General features: G+C 53.0%; 1 protein-coding gene across 13 annotated transcripts in view; it reads left to right on the top strand.

Moving 5' to 3' along the window:
• PACC1 (proton activated chloride channel 1) overlaps positions 1 to 14,457 on the top strand; it is a 161,125-nt gene that overhangs the window by 71,818 nt on the left and 74,850 nt on the right. For 9 of the 13 annotated variants that reach the window (XM_051821320.2, XM_051821316.2, XM_070055261.1 and 6 more), the window contains one exon: positions 13,181 to 13,296. The exons of 3 other annotated variants lie outside the window; for them this stretch is intronic. The gene's annotated coding sequence lies outside the window, so the exon portion shown is untranslated. Of the gene's footprint in view, positions 1 to 12,495; positions 12,787 to 13,180; positions 13,297 to 14,457 lie in introns of those variants that run through there. One more of the 13 variants, XM_051821314.2, reaches the window with a different exon arrangement.

Raw genomic sequence — 14,457 nt, 5'->3', positions numbered from 1 at the left:
GGGTGAGGACTGACGTCCATCTGTCACTGGGCATCTGAGTCACCCGCTACGGTCTGGTGCATCCAACTAAGCCACTTCCCTTTGCCTCCACTCTTTGGTAAGAGGCTGATTGCCTGTCCACAACTGTCAGCTCTGCACCTAACAGGGCACCCCTGGGATGGGAGGGAGGTTACTGACAAGGCTCTATCCTGCATTCAGGGAGTGGTAACTTAGGGAGGCAGAGTCCCCACCTTCATATTCTCAGTTTCTAGGGCCACCTATCTGTTGGCCAACACGATGACCGTGGCCAAATCATTTGACCTCTCTAAGCCTCAGTTTATGCTCAAAATAGGGAAAATAATATTATCTCATCAGATTGCCATGGGAAAGAAGTAGGATACTCACAGTGCCATCGAAGTGCTCAGGACTGTAGGAAGCACTCAATACACACACACTTTATGGTTATTGCTGTTTGGACAGACCTTGGCCACACATTTTTTAAAAGATTTTATTTATTTATTTATTTGACAGGTAGAGTTACAGAGGGAGAGGCAGAGAGAAAGGTCTTCTATCTGCTGTTTCATTCCCTAAATGGCCATGATGGCCGGAGCTAGGCCAATCCGAAGCCAGGAGCCAGGAGCTTCTTACAGTCTCCCACATGAGTGCAGGGACCCAAGGACTTGGGCCATATTCTACTACTTTCCCAGCCATAGCAGAGAGCTGCAGCACCCATATGAGGTGCCGGCAGTGCAGGTGGAGATTAACCTACTGCACCACAGTGCTGGCCCCGACCACATATCTTTAGACCACCTGGAAGGCGATGGGAAGGGAGCTTCTGCACCCCAAAGGAAGGTGCTGCCACCTGTGGAGCAGCCATGGGACACCATGATGAACACCACCATAACGATTTGGTATAAGAAGCCTCAACTGTTTTGATGTAGGAGGGAAAGAGCAAGAGATGCCCGAGAGGATGAGGACAGAGCAGAGGCAGTGAGGCGGGCCTTGCAAGAGCATCCTGGAGAGGTGCTCAGGCCTCCAGCAGGGGAACAGGTGCCTCAGAGCATTTAAGAAGTCCCTTGCTCCAGGGCTGTGTTGGCCAAGTGCCTCCTGATGACAGCCTGGCTTTCTGGGTAGGATTCCTCTCAGATAAAGGGTACTTATGGGTAGACACAGCAAGCCCCCAGTGAGGGACTGAGTTAGCACTCTGGTGTTTACATTGGGCATGGGTGTGAGTCACTTCCAAGGCTTCTGACCAACTCAGATTTCTAGTCCTATCAAACGGAAAGCCAGCCCCTGGACTTTGATGGCCACAGAAAGGAGCCATTCTGTGGGATTCCTCCCAAGAGGAGTCCGGTCTTCCTTGCCAATTTCCACTACACACCACTGCCAAGCCAGCTGAGAGCTGCCTCCATCGGGTTGGCACCAAAGCAGTGCTTTCCACGCTGTGGATCACAACTGGCAAGCAGGCGCAGAATCACTTTAGGACAGAGTGAGTATTCCTTAAAAATTAGAATAAGGGCGTGCACATGGTGCAGCAGTTAGGATGTCACTTGGTGGGCTGGCGCTGTGGCGTAGCGGGTAAAGCTGCTGCCTGCAATGCCTGCTTCCCATATGGGCGCTGGTTTGAGTCCCAGCTGTTCCACTTCCGATCCAGCTCTCTGCTATGGCCTGGGAAAGCAGTAGAAGATGGCCCAAGTCCTTGGGCCCCTGCACCCATGTGGGAGACCGGAAGAAGCTCCTGGCTCCTGACTTCGGATCAGCACAGCTCCAGCCATGGTGGCCAATTGGGGAGTGAACCAGAGGATGGAAGACACCTCTCTCTCTCTCTCTCTCTCTCTCCCTCCCTCCCTCCCTCCCTCCCTCTCCTCTTTCTGTGTAATTCTTTCAAGTAAAATATTTTTTTTAAAAGGAAGATCTCTCTCTCTCTCTCTCCCCGCCCCCTTCTCTCTCTGTGTAACTCCAACTTTCAAATAAATAAAAAAAACTTTAAAAAAAAAAAAAGATGTCACTTGGGATATCCACCTCTCATAGAGTGCCCGGTTCAAGGCCCAGTTCCTCTGCTTCTGATCTCTCTTCCTGCTAATGCTCTTGGGAAGGCAACACATCATGGCCCAAGTACTCAGTCCCTGTTATCCACCTGGGAGACCCAGATGGAGTTCCAGGCTCCTGGCTGCAGCCTAGCCCAGCCCCTACCATCTAGGGAGTGAACCAGTGGATAGACACTCTCTCTCTGTCTCTTTTTCTCTCTCTTTCTGCCTTTCAAGTAAAGTGAAAATAAGTCAATAAATTTTTTTAAAATGTGTCTGAGTGCCTCACAGAGAGTAAAGATAAGTAACATTTATTTATTTATTTATTTGAGAGGTAGACTTACAGACAGAGAGAGGGAGAGACAGAGAGAAAGGTCTTCCATCTGTTGGTTCAATCCCCATATGGCCATGATGGCCAGAACTGGGCCAATCCACAGCCAGGAGCCAGGGGCTTCTTCCATGTCTCCCATGTCAGTGCAGGAGCCCAAGCACTACTGCTTTCCCAGGCCATCACAGAGAGCTTGATTGGAAGAGGAACAACCTGGACTTGAACTGGTGCCCATATGGGATAACGGTGCTGCAGATGGTGGCTTTACCCACTACACCACAGTCCTGATCCCATGAGTAACATTTCTCTCTCTCTCTCATACATACATACGTATACACACACACACACACCACACATATACAGATGAATCAAGCCCCAGCATTAGAAAGATGGCACATTCTAGTTGCATAGTTTGAGGAGCCAATATTGCGGCATAGTGGGTTAAGCCACCATCAGTAATGCCAGCATCCTATATGAGTGCCAGTTCGAATCCTGACTCCACTTTGGATCCAGCTCCCTCCTAATGATCTGGGAAAGCAGTGGAAGATGGCCTGAGTTCCTTGGCCCCTGCCACACATGTGTGAAACCCTGATGGAGTTCCAAGATCTAGGTTTTGGGCTGGCCCAACCCTGGCCATTGTAGCCATTTGGGAGTGAACTAGTGATAGATAATCTCTCTCGCTCTCACTCTCACTCTCACTCTCTCTCTAACTCTGCCTTTCAAATAAATCAGTCAATAAAAAAAATAAATAGAGACCATTTCCAAGACTCCAGCAACATGTCTGGAAGTCACAAGGGACAGTGGGGCAGTTTATCACCCTGAGGCTTAAAGACTGGAGGAGAGACGTTTCTGAAGCTGGAAGCTGTGAGTGATGTGGAGAGAGCTACCAGAGGGCTGTGGCCATCAGCCGAGGGGACAGCCAACCGGCGGCAACCTGATTCCTCCTTCTCCCTGAGCTGTCCTTCTGGGGCTGCCCACAAGCTGGTCCCAGGGGAAGCTGGAGTGCAGGGGCGCCAGGGCAGAGGGCCCATATGTATCATGTGCCAAAGATGCCATGTGAAATGTACCATGGTTCTTACTGTGGGGCTCCGGTACTGGCAGCTAGAAAAAGAGCAGCCCAGAGGCAAGTGTCTGATGCCGAAGTTAGTGCCAGGCCGAAGGGAGACGTTTCTGCCTGCCCCGAAGCTGGACAGCCACCTTCCCTAGGCAGGCCACATGGGATGTGGGCCGAGCAGGGTGCAGCATGCTGTGCGGGAGAGAGGAAGAAAGCGGTGTGGACAAAGGGCAGGGCTCTATTTGTGCCTCGCTGTAGGGGGCAGGAGAAGCGCTGGTGGCTGACTCACTCATCCATGGGCCACGAAGTTGCTCTGCACTCCCACAGTGCTGTCTCCACTCTCACATTCACTGTCCACATGGCCGCTGAGCTACCAGGCTTGGGCACAAGCTGGAGGTCTCATGTCTTCCCAGCCAGAGTGACCGGGCTCACAAGCTCAGTGTCCCAGCACACCCCTTGTCGGGTGGCCCAGGGCAGAGGCAGGGGTGGTAGGCCTTACAGAGAGCCAGGCCCAGGTTCCAGAGGAGAGACTCTTCTGGAAAGGAGCTCATTTCTAGCAGTAGTTGGAAAACAGGGAGAAGGGAGGCATTAATCACAGTCACGGAGAAATCTCATTTTGCCCTGGCCGTCTCCTTGGGCAGCAGAAGGCAACTCCGCCCTCTGTGGACCCGGTTGCTCCTGCGTTCCTCATCTCCCCTGAGGGCCCCTGTGTTGGCTCCGGACTTAGAAAGGTGGAGTGTGCACTGCCCTTTGAACACTGCTCTTCTGTCACGGTCCTGGATTTCTGTCTGCCGCAATCCCGGCACCGGGCAGGGTGGCCAAGAGCCTCAGGCACACAGGGGAAGGTGGCGCTAGAGCACGCCTTCTCCCTCGCCTATGCCAGCAGGGCCTTGGGCTGAATCCTCAGGTAAGGTCCTGAAGACGGCCTCCGGCCACCACCAGAGATGGCTCACCAGTGTCGTGGGTTTGAAGTCAACCAAGCCGAAAGCAGTTGCTCTTGTGCATGATCAGTGTTACCAGAGAATGATGAAACGGAAGGGAACGGGAAAGAAAGAACATCCAATAGGGTGCATCCCTTCTGCTTGCTGTGCTCGTCAACTTCGGCCAATGGCCTGTGGAAACCAAAGTGGCCATGTGAACACTGGTGAGCATCATTCTTCACCGCCCTGCCAGAATCTTCCTGGTGCCTCTCCCTCCCTGTCCCTGTACCTCTGACCACCTGTGATGGGTGGCTGACCAGGCACCCCTCCCCCTCAGACAGAGGGAGACCCCTCGAAGAGCAGCAGTTCTCCCCTGTTCACCTGGCTTTCTCCGTTTCCTGTACAATGGGGCCTGGGCTGTGATGGGGCTCTCTGTCAGATACATGTGGGGAGAAGGAGCTAATGATCAGATAAATCTTTGAATGGAGAGAGAGAGTCGGGGGGGGGGCAGCTGGTGGTGAAAACCTTTACTGCCAAAATGCCAAAACAACAACAAAAACACCTAAGTCCCAAAATAAATCAAAGAAAAGCAGCATCCTCAAGTAAGATTGCCAGGTTTAGCAAATGGGTTCTCTACTGAGAACATACCAAGCATTCTCCACCGCTCTGGAGACAGGATCAGGAGGTCCTGCAATTTAATTCCGCTCCAACACTGTGGCAGAACACTGGGCAACAGAAGAAAATCCTTTGCTTGCATTGTTGCACACATACACAGAGTAAAGAGTCCTGGACTCCCCGAGTGGGTGCAGGCAGTGAATCCTACAGACTAAAGTGTGGGTTGAGTTGTGCGTGCTCAGCTCCTGTATGTACCTCCACTCGGTCTGCAGTGTGCATGGCCGGCCTTTCTTTGATGGTCAGTGGCAGGGCTGGGGTGCCTCTTTGGAATGGCAAAGGTGGGCTCCAGGCTGTTGGGGTCTGCAGGTAGACTGGGGATTACTTTGTTTGATCAGGGCCTCTGAGCTCAAAACCCTCGGAATAGAAGCCAGCACTGAGATGTTAACTACAGGGGCCATCTGAGTCTTTGGGATCCTGGGTCTTGGCTCTGGCTTTATCCCGGGTCACTCCTTGACCTGCCTGAATTACTCTTTCCAGAGGAACCACGAGCTCAGGAAGAGATGCTGTGGCCTGGTAAAGTGGGCACCAAGGGCATTAGGGGTGGGGGCTTGGCTTCAATGCTACCTTCAGTTAGCGAAGACCCCACAGGGCAGGGGCTCAGGCTGGGGCACTGGGTTATCCCACTCTGCCCTCCTCAGAGTCACCAAGTAGCCATGGTGGCTCACAGAACTCAGAGAAGCCCATGCTTCATTATCTCCAGTTTATTACAAGGATGGTAAAGACGACACAGAGAGACAGCCAGCTGAGGGGAACCAGAGGGAGGTCCAGCAAGATCCAAACAAGGGCGCTTCTGTCCCATGAGGTTGGGGTGTGACACCCTCCCAGCAGGGGGATGCGTGCATCAAGCCGGAACTCTCTGATCATGGCTATGCAGGGGTTTTATGATTGGTTGAGTCACTGGTCATTGGTGACTAACTAAATCTCAGCTCATCATCCCTTCCCAGAGGTGGGCAGTGTGAGTAGGGGTGGGGCTGACCCCCGACCCTCAGGCCTTGGTCCTTCACTGACCAGACCTGATCCTGAGGTCATCTAAGGGTCCCAAGCCCCCAGTTCTCTCCTTGTCACACCACACACACTCCTCATGCTCTGCAGGTCACGAGGCTCTTAGAAGTGCCCGCTTGGGAGCCAGAGACTGGGACCAAACATTGCAACAAAGATGCGCCCTATCTCCCCTGTCACTCAGAATTCGTCTTGCAGCCTTGCTTCCAGACCTGTGCACACGTGGGAACCCATGGGAGCCCTGGGGCCGTGCCGCCCCCCTCCACGCAGTTTGTGAGCCCCTGCTGTAGGGAAGAATCATGGCTCTCCCATTTCTGCACTCCTTGCCCCCTCTGGATCTGCTCTGCTCCCAGGCAGGACCAAGGCCTCCTTCTCCAACAGCTGTGCCCAGTGAGGGTCCCTGTTGCAAAGAGAACCTGTCACAAAATAGCCGACTCAGTTTCCCCAAAGTCATGGAGTGTGTGTCAAGAGTCAGAGTGACTCCACAGGCAGCCAACACTGGTGACAATCAGCTATACAAGTCCGCACGGTCCTTCCAGGCCCCAGAGCTTTCCACACACCTGACTGCACTGCCATCCTCCTTTTCCCCAACAGGCAGCTTCTGCTGGGTCTGTGATGATTTCTTAGACAGCTTCAGTTACTTGCTGTCTCCTTGCTCCCCAGCCCTCTCCTTTTGGGGTGACCATATTCAATCCATTCATCTTTGATCTGCTGAGTGGATGCTGGGGGGCCCAACACTGCAAGAGCCCTGCCAGCAAGCCCACGGCTCACATCTCTCTCACTCACTGGCCCCCTTCGTGGTGGTGTTAATTGGAATGTACACGGACCAACTGCGCTGCACTGAGCTCCAGTACTGGGCCCCCACAGACCGAACTAAGATGGAGTCACTTGTGCTTAGTCCCACATCATCAAACTGAAACATTAAGGAAGCAGCAAAATCCCCAAACAGACCAGTTTTTCCTAAAAACAGGAAATTCAGAACAATCGGCGAGAAAGGGCCCAGTCATCCTGAGTTGGCATGATAAGGAAGTCCCTTCTGCTTCAACACTTGCAAGCAAAATAACCTGTTATGAACCAATCACTCTTGGGTTACTTGGTTTCCTTGTTCCTGCTCAAGCTACCTTACAAAAACCACCTGTTCTACCCCTATCCAAGGGGACCCCCTCTCTTTTGGATAGGATGATGTCAAGTTCATGCATCTTTACTAGAAGCCAACCTATATTTGTTGAAATTATGTTTTTAAACAGTGCCCTGGTTGAAAAGGAGACCCAAGTCTGAGACGGGATTTCTCTATGCTAAAGGATGGCACCTTCTGTCATCCCCTGCTTCCCAAACTTGTGCCACTTTCTGAAAAACAGTGACATCAGACACCAGTCCTTCAGGGCACAAAGACACATGAGCAGAAGTGATGAGCATCACTTCTGGGTGGAGCTGGCATTACAAGTCAGGCCATGCCTCACTAGTCTTTCTGCTGATGCTCCAGAGGCCAGGAAACTCCAAAAGGTGGCCACTGTAGCAGCCTGGGTCCTGGGATGAGGAAAACTCAGACGAGAGCCCCAGACCAACCCAAGGTGACCGTAACTTGTGGCATGTCAAGCCACCAAGATACAGGACAGCCGGCACTGGCTCTGACCTCCTGAACCTGGATCACCCTGGGAGCCCCAGGTCTCATACACCCCAGCTCTGGGACCCCCCTACTCTCAGTTGGTTCCACATTGGTGCTGAGGGCAGCTCTGAACTACCGCATAATGGAAACTTGTAGTGGGTTGAATCCCGGCCCCCAGAAGACATGTCTTTGTCCTAATTCCCAGAACCTATGAGTGTTACACTATTTGGGGGGGGGGGGGAATACAACTTTGTTGACACAGTTAACTTAGCAATCCTGAAATGAGGAAGCCACCTTGGGTTATCCCTTGGACTCTAAATCCAACAGCAAGTGTGCATTCTGGAGCCAAGCAGGAGGAGACTTACACTGACACAGAGAAGATTATATGAAGGTGAAGACAGTGAGTTGGGGTGATGCAGCCACAAACCAAGGAATGCTGAGGGCTCCCAGGAGTTGGAAGAGGCTAGGGAAGATTTCTCCCTTAGAGCATCTGCAGGGGCCAGCCCTCCGGCAAATTGGTTTCTGGAGCTGTGGCTCACTTGGTTGATCCTCCACCTGCGGCACTGGCATCCCATATGGGCACCGGGTTCTAGTCCCGGTGTCTCCTCTCCCGGTGCAGCTCTCTGCTGTGGCCTGGAAAGGCAGTGGAGGATGGCCCAAGTGCTTGGGCCCTGCACCTGCATGGGAGACCAGGAAGAAGCACCTGGCTCCTGGCTTCGGATTGGCGTAGCTCTGGCTGTGGCAGCCATTTGGGGGGTGAACCAACAGAGGGAGGACCTTTCTCTCTTTCTCAATGTCTGACTCTGTCAAGTAAATAAAAAAAAATAAAGAAGCATCTGGAGCTGTGAGAGAATATGCTTCCATTGTTTCACGCCACCAAGGTTGTAGCGCTTTGCTATAGCAGCCACAGGAAACCTGCAGAGTCAGTAGGAAGAAGGGCCCATGGCCAGGGTCCATCTTCAGAGAGTTTGTAGTCTTCCAGGGGCATAGAAGACACATCAGAGCCAGCTCTCTGTGGGGAAACAGCGCACCCTAGAGAGAGGTGTGAAAAAGGGCTGTGGCCTGCTAGAGGGCCCGGTGGGCTGGCCAGAACTCCAGCCTCAAAGGAGCCGTAGGAACTGCAAGGGGTGGGAAAGCCGGCTGGTGAGCATGACCTTGAAACCCAAGCTGGCACTTGCTCATATTGACATTTAGACAGCCCAAACAGTAACTTGAAAAAGTGCCTATGACTTCAAAATAGGCCAAAACAGCAAAATCCAATTTTTTGTTTGTGTCCTGGCCACATCCACAAATTTGTGTGTGTGTGCCTGTGTACATAGACACCAAAATATGAGAAAATTATGGGATAGACTTATGAACTGAACTGTTTTTTCTTGTAAAAAATAATTGTTGTTGAGAGTGGACATTTGGCCTAGAAGTTAAAACTGCCTGCATTCCATATCAGAGTGCTTGGGTTGGAGTCCTGGCTCTGCTTCTGATTCCAGCTTCCTGCAAAGCGCACCCTGAGAGACAGCAGGTACCCACCTCTTATGTGAGAGATCTGGACTAAGTTCCTCACTTCGGGCTTCAGTCTGGTCCAGCCCCAACCACTGGGGGCATGAACCAGTGGATGAGAGCTTGCACTCTGTTTCACAAATGCATAGAATAATTAAATTTTTTAAGACAGCAAAAAAGTTTTATTGGAACTTCAGCCCTGTTTAATTAACAAACCACAAATAAGACATTTGAGGTTAATGTGGAAATAATAAGGGGCCACTGAATGTTCTTGAGGAAGGTTGGGGTGAGGTGGCGAAAAGGAAAGACGATGAAAATAAGGAAGATCGTTAGGCCAGCTCCATGCAAAAAGGAGCACAGATGGAGCAGCACAGGCCAAGGGGCTGCACAGCGTTCCGGGAGTGAGGGTGGCACCTCTGTGAGGACAAAGCCAGTCTGCGGCCACCTGGGCCTGGAGCTCGTCTATGCTCCACTGCCCTCTAGTGGCCAGATCTGAGAAGCCAGTCAAATCTTGGAGCAGCCTCCTCAGGACAGAGCAGGTGGGAGCTCTGATAAGGAGCTCTTGGTCCTGGAGAGTCTGAGGACCAAGCGCTCCCTCTGAACTGGCAGTGATTTACAATGGGGCTGTGCGGTGGCAGGCAAGGTGCTGGGGCTAAAGCGGGGAGACTCGGACCTGAGTCGCCCCATCACGGATCGCGAGTGGTCTGGCAGGCCTGGGGCCCGGCGCTTGGGAGGATAGTCAAAGTGAAAGGTGAGGCTGTGCCCCCAGGCACTGACACAGGGGGCCAGGCAGGGACCTAATACAGGATCCCTCCTGGAGGTACGATTTGCACTTTAGGAAGATCATTGTAGCCAAGTGGGGAATGGAGAGGGCGGGGCTGTGGGTGGAGAGGCTGCAGCGCTGACCGTGCAGTCGGTGGAGAGAAGAGAACTCATTCATTCATTCAATTCTGCATTGATTCAAGTCACTCGCCGGGCATGAGGCCTGTTGTCTGGCAAAGCTGTCTTCCTCACCTCCACCTCCTGCCCAGCATGGACAGCGTGAAAGCAGATGATCTGCCTACAGATATTGGGCCCCTGAATCTTGACAGCGAGTCAGAGAGATCTGGGACCTCACAGGAGGCTTTAATGCTGGGTTTCGCAGGAACCCTGGGAGAGAACTGAATGCTCACAAGGGAGGTGGTGTGGGATGGCGAACCCCACCCCTGAAAACCCTGCCATCCACGGGGCAGCCAGAGCACTCGCGCCCATCAGCATGGCAGGGACTGGTGCAGTGGTAAAATGGCCCACGGTCAGCTCTGGGAAAACTGAAAGGTCGTGGGTGCATGTTGTGAGGATGGGCATGGGGCGGGTGCCCCGGCTGAAACGCAACTTAGATGGTGACAGGCCTTCACGCTGGCCGGCTGTGCCAGGCTCCCCGGAGCCCTGCTACCCAGGCAGTGTTCTGAATCCCAGCTGTGGTGAGGCGTGGGCAGGGGTCTGCACTGCCTTGGAGCAGCTTTGGGGTTTTCCCTCTTGGCGCCCCTTCTGCACATCCTGCTAGGAACCATGCCTAGCTGTATCTCCAACCCTGCCGGCAGGCATTGGTGCAGTAACAACCATGTGCTACTTAACGAAATACTGGGGCTGGCGCCGTGGCTCACTTGGGTTAGCCTCTACCTGCGGTGCCAGCCCCCCATATGGGCGCTGGGTTCTAGTCCTGGTTGCTCCTCTTCCAATCCAGCTCTCTGCTGTGGCCTGGGAGGGCAGTGGAGGATGGCCAAGTGCTTGGGCCCCTGCACCTGCATGGGAGACCAGGAAGAAGCACCTGGCTCCTGGCTTCTTATAGCGGCCATGAAGGAAGACCTTTTTCTCTCTGTCTCTCTGTCTCTCTCTCTTTGTCTATAACTCTACCGGTCAAGTAAATAAATAAATAAAAACAACGAAATACCAGAGATCCTCAACAAGTTCATTTTAAGTGTGCATTATGAAAAAGCTGTGCATGGATTCCAAATTATTTTTTGCACCAAATTAAACTTACCCTTTGATTCCATTTTCCACCAATTGTTGAAGTCCCCTTGTACTATTATGTCCTCATTTTCAGTGTGAAGGACATGAGACCCACTGGAAGCAGACTGGCTCCCCAGCATCTGCAGTTACCCAGAAGCTACTCGTGCCTCCTTATGCTGATCACACGGAATGCCCAGCACCCCTGCATATGTGTGTATGGGGGTGGGGAGCCTCTAGCTGCCTTCTGCCCTGTTCACTACCCCCACTCAATCTGCTTCCTGGGCCCTGAAGGGCAGTTTATGGCTAAATGAACCTCAGCGAAATAGTAGCCCTTAAGAGTGGTATCTCCTGCCCTCTCCCCTAGACCTCCCCTTTCTCCTCAGAGTCCCCCCGCCACGGCCACGGCCTCTGTGCTTTCAGGAGCGCCCTGGGCGCAGCTTCCCTTGGGACGCACTGGCGGGGAGCACACAGCCTCTGACCTGGGGAAATGTATATCCATGAGGGAGTTGAGACAATGAACCGCTTGATTTGGACCTTATTCAAGCTGTTTAGCGTGAGTGCATCTCCCCATGAGCTGACACACCAATGGGTCATGAAAATGACTTAGCACCTCAAAATAAGTTTTTGTTTAAATAAAATACAAAGTATCTCCATTGGGGAGATGGCACCATGGCAGAAGGCAGCTTGGTTAATCCTCTGCCTGCAGTGCCAGCATCCCATATGGGCACCAATTCTAGTCCTGGTTGCTCCTCTCCCAGTCCAGCACTCTGCTGTGGCCCGGGAGGGCAGTGGAGGATGGCCAAGTGCTTGGGCCCCTGCACCCACATGGGAGACCAGGAAGAAGCTCCTGGCTTCAGATCGGCGCAGTGCTGGCCGTAGCGGCCATTTGGGGAGTAAACAAATGGAAGGAAGACCTCTCTCTCTCTCTCTCTCTCTCTCTCTCTCTTTCTCTCTCTAACTCGACCTGTCAAATAAATAAATAAAAAAAAAAAAGACAAAATATCGCCACTGTATTTCATGTAGCATGGGTAAGAATTGTTGGGGGTGAGCATCTGGCTTGGTTGTAAAGACGCCACGGGAACACCTGAATACCATATCAGACCTGGGTTCAAGTTCTGGTTCTGCTTCTGATTCCAGCTTCCTGCTAATGCACACCCTGAGAAGCAGGAGCTGTGGCTCAAGCAGTTGGGTCCCTGCCATCCATGTTGGAGACTTGGACAGAATTCATGGGTCCTGGCTTCAACCAAGCTCAGCCTCAGCTGTTTGGGGCATTTGGGGAGTGAACTGGCAGATGGAAGATCTTTTCCTGTCTGTCTCTGTCTCTGCCTTTCAAATAGAATAAAATAAAAAAAGAATTGGCTCAGGAATGTTTCTGTTTCAGTTGTATGTCTCTGTGTGTGTCTGTGTACACATTTGGTTACCATATAAAATATATTTCTTATTGTGGCCCCAGTCTCCCCCTCTCTCCCTCTGGTTTCACAATACTTGTTTGCAGCAGCTCCACAACCTGTGTTTTGTTCCAGGGAGTGAGAAAGGGAGTTCCAATTGGGCGATGGAGCAGAGGAGTGGGCGGAGCCAGTAGGCAGAGGGCAGCTGCGGGCTGCGTGTACTGGGCGCAGTAGAGCCAGCGCCGCCCCCAGCACCGCCCAGCCTTGGCCTGGCTCACTCTGCAGACCCCAGCGCCTTGCGTGTTCTTCACTAAGACCCTGAGGCCTGTGAGTACATTAAATTGCAGCCAAGGTTGAGCTCTAATTTCCTAAGTGAGTATTTGTCAAGAAAATACTACGATGAGATCCACGTTTTTAGAATTTGGTTCATGGATTTCTACCCATTTCTCTAACCAGCCATTTCTGGTATTTGTACTTGACTTGCTCTGTGTGGCCCAGGCATAGCCCCACCTTGTGCAGGTTAGGGTGGGGGGGTGCCAGCCTGGGTCAGTAGGGCCGGTTGGGCTGCACCTTGGGGGTTCCTTCCATCATCTGGCCCCGCAGGGAGACCCACAGGTGTGCCTTTGTGTGGGAGCCACGGCTTCCCACAGGGCGCGTCCTGCCAGTTCTCTCCCCTCTTTGTGGCTCAGCTGCCCCTCCTGGCTTCGCTTCCTCCATCCAGGCTGCCTTCGAGGGATGCTGGCTCTGTGGTTCTTGCCACAGACTGAACAGGACAGCATGCAGCTGTCGTGAGAAGACCGGGGTTCTGGAGTGACTTCAGCTGTTTCCTGTCTGGAGGTATGGCGCTTTGCTTAGTAAATTAGAAAGGGGTCCCAAGCCCGAGCCTAGACCCACGTGGAGAGTCCTGCCAACTGGGCAGAGCCCAAAGTGTGTGATGCAGGTGGGTGACCAGTCATCAGGGGACACAGAGCCCAGGACTGGAGTCAGGGAGCCCCCGTGCCTCTTCTGAGTGGGAGTCACGCTGAGAACAGGACCTCAGTCCAGGGCAGCTGAAGGGCTAGCCCAGACGCATAGAAACTGGGGGTCAGAGGTTTGGTTGTGTCTCGTCTCGTGGAAAAAAGTCTCGTGCACCCACATGGCTGACGGGTCACGAGGACAGCCTGTGAGCACAGGGCATGGTCCTGGGTCAGTCTGGAATGGCCTGGATTCACAGCTTCCAAGGGTCTCTGTACGGGGAGGGGCCGTGTGGCTGGGTGTGGGCGGGGGGTTTCCTCTTACAGCCTGGCCAGGCTGAGCCAGTGGGAACAGAGTCAGCAGCTGGCCCAGCTGCAGGAGGGGCCCAGGGAAATACCGTGCTACTGAGAGACGGGGGTCTCCTGAGCCTCTTGTTCTAGAAAGCAGAATAGCGATGGCTTCCACTGTGGTCGTATTGGTTGAGATGGGCATAGACATGGTTTGGAAAGAGCAAAGCCAGGCCTCCCATATGGTTATTATCGTCCCTGTTGTAAGCATACAAATTCGTTTTGTGTTGCCAAGAGTCACTACAATGGGAAACAAATGCCACAGAGCTTCCTGAAGTCAGAAAAGGCTCTGAGCGAGAATGGCGTGGGGAGTTAGCCCAGCCATGGCCGGAGTGAGGATCTGCATGGGGCCAGGGTTATTTTGGCTGCAAATCGGGGTGGAGTTCTGAACTGGGCATCTGCCCACCATGGGCTCTGCTGGGGTCCAGGGTGGGGTCTCAAAGGTCAGCCAGGGGCCGCAGCCTGAATCCTCCCTGCTCTGAGCTGATCCCAGGGTATCTGGAGAAGTCCTCAGGCCCCAGGGGACAAGCCACATACAATTGTGGAGCGGGAGGGCTGGGTCCGGGACCACCCTTGAATGACCGTCAGCCGGCACTTCCCTCATGTGGAAGAGAGTTTGTGGCTTTGCACTGGTTTCTGTAGCTCCTCGCGACTTCTGTCTTCGTAACAAATCTTCCCCACAGTTACCCCATCTCCA

The sequence above is a fragment of the Oryctolagus cuniculus genome, chromosome 13, assembly GCF_964237555.1.
Source record: "Oryctolagus cuniculus chromosome 13, mOryCun1.1, whole genome shotgun sequence".
Taxonomy (NCBI): domain Eukaryota; kingdom Metazoa; phylum Chordata; class Mammalia; order Lagomorpha; family Leporidae; genus Oryctolagus; species Oryctolagus cuniculus.
The sequence above is the reverse complement of the archived record's forward strand: the minus strand, read 5'-3'. Positions and strand labels throughout refer to the sequence as shown.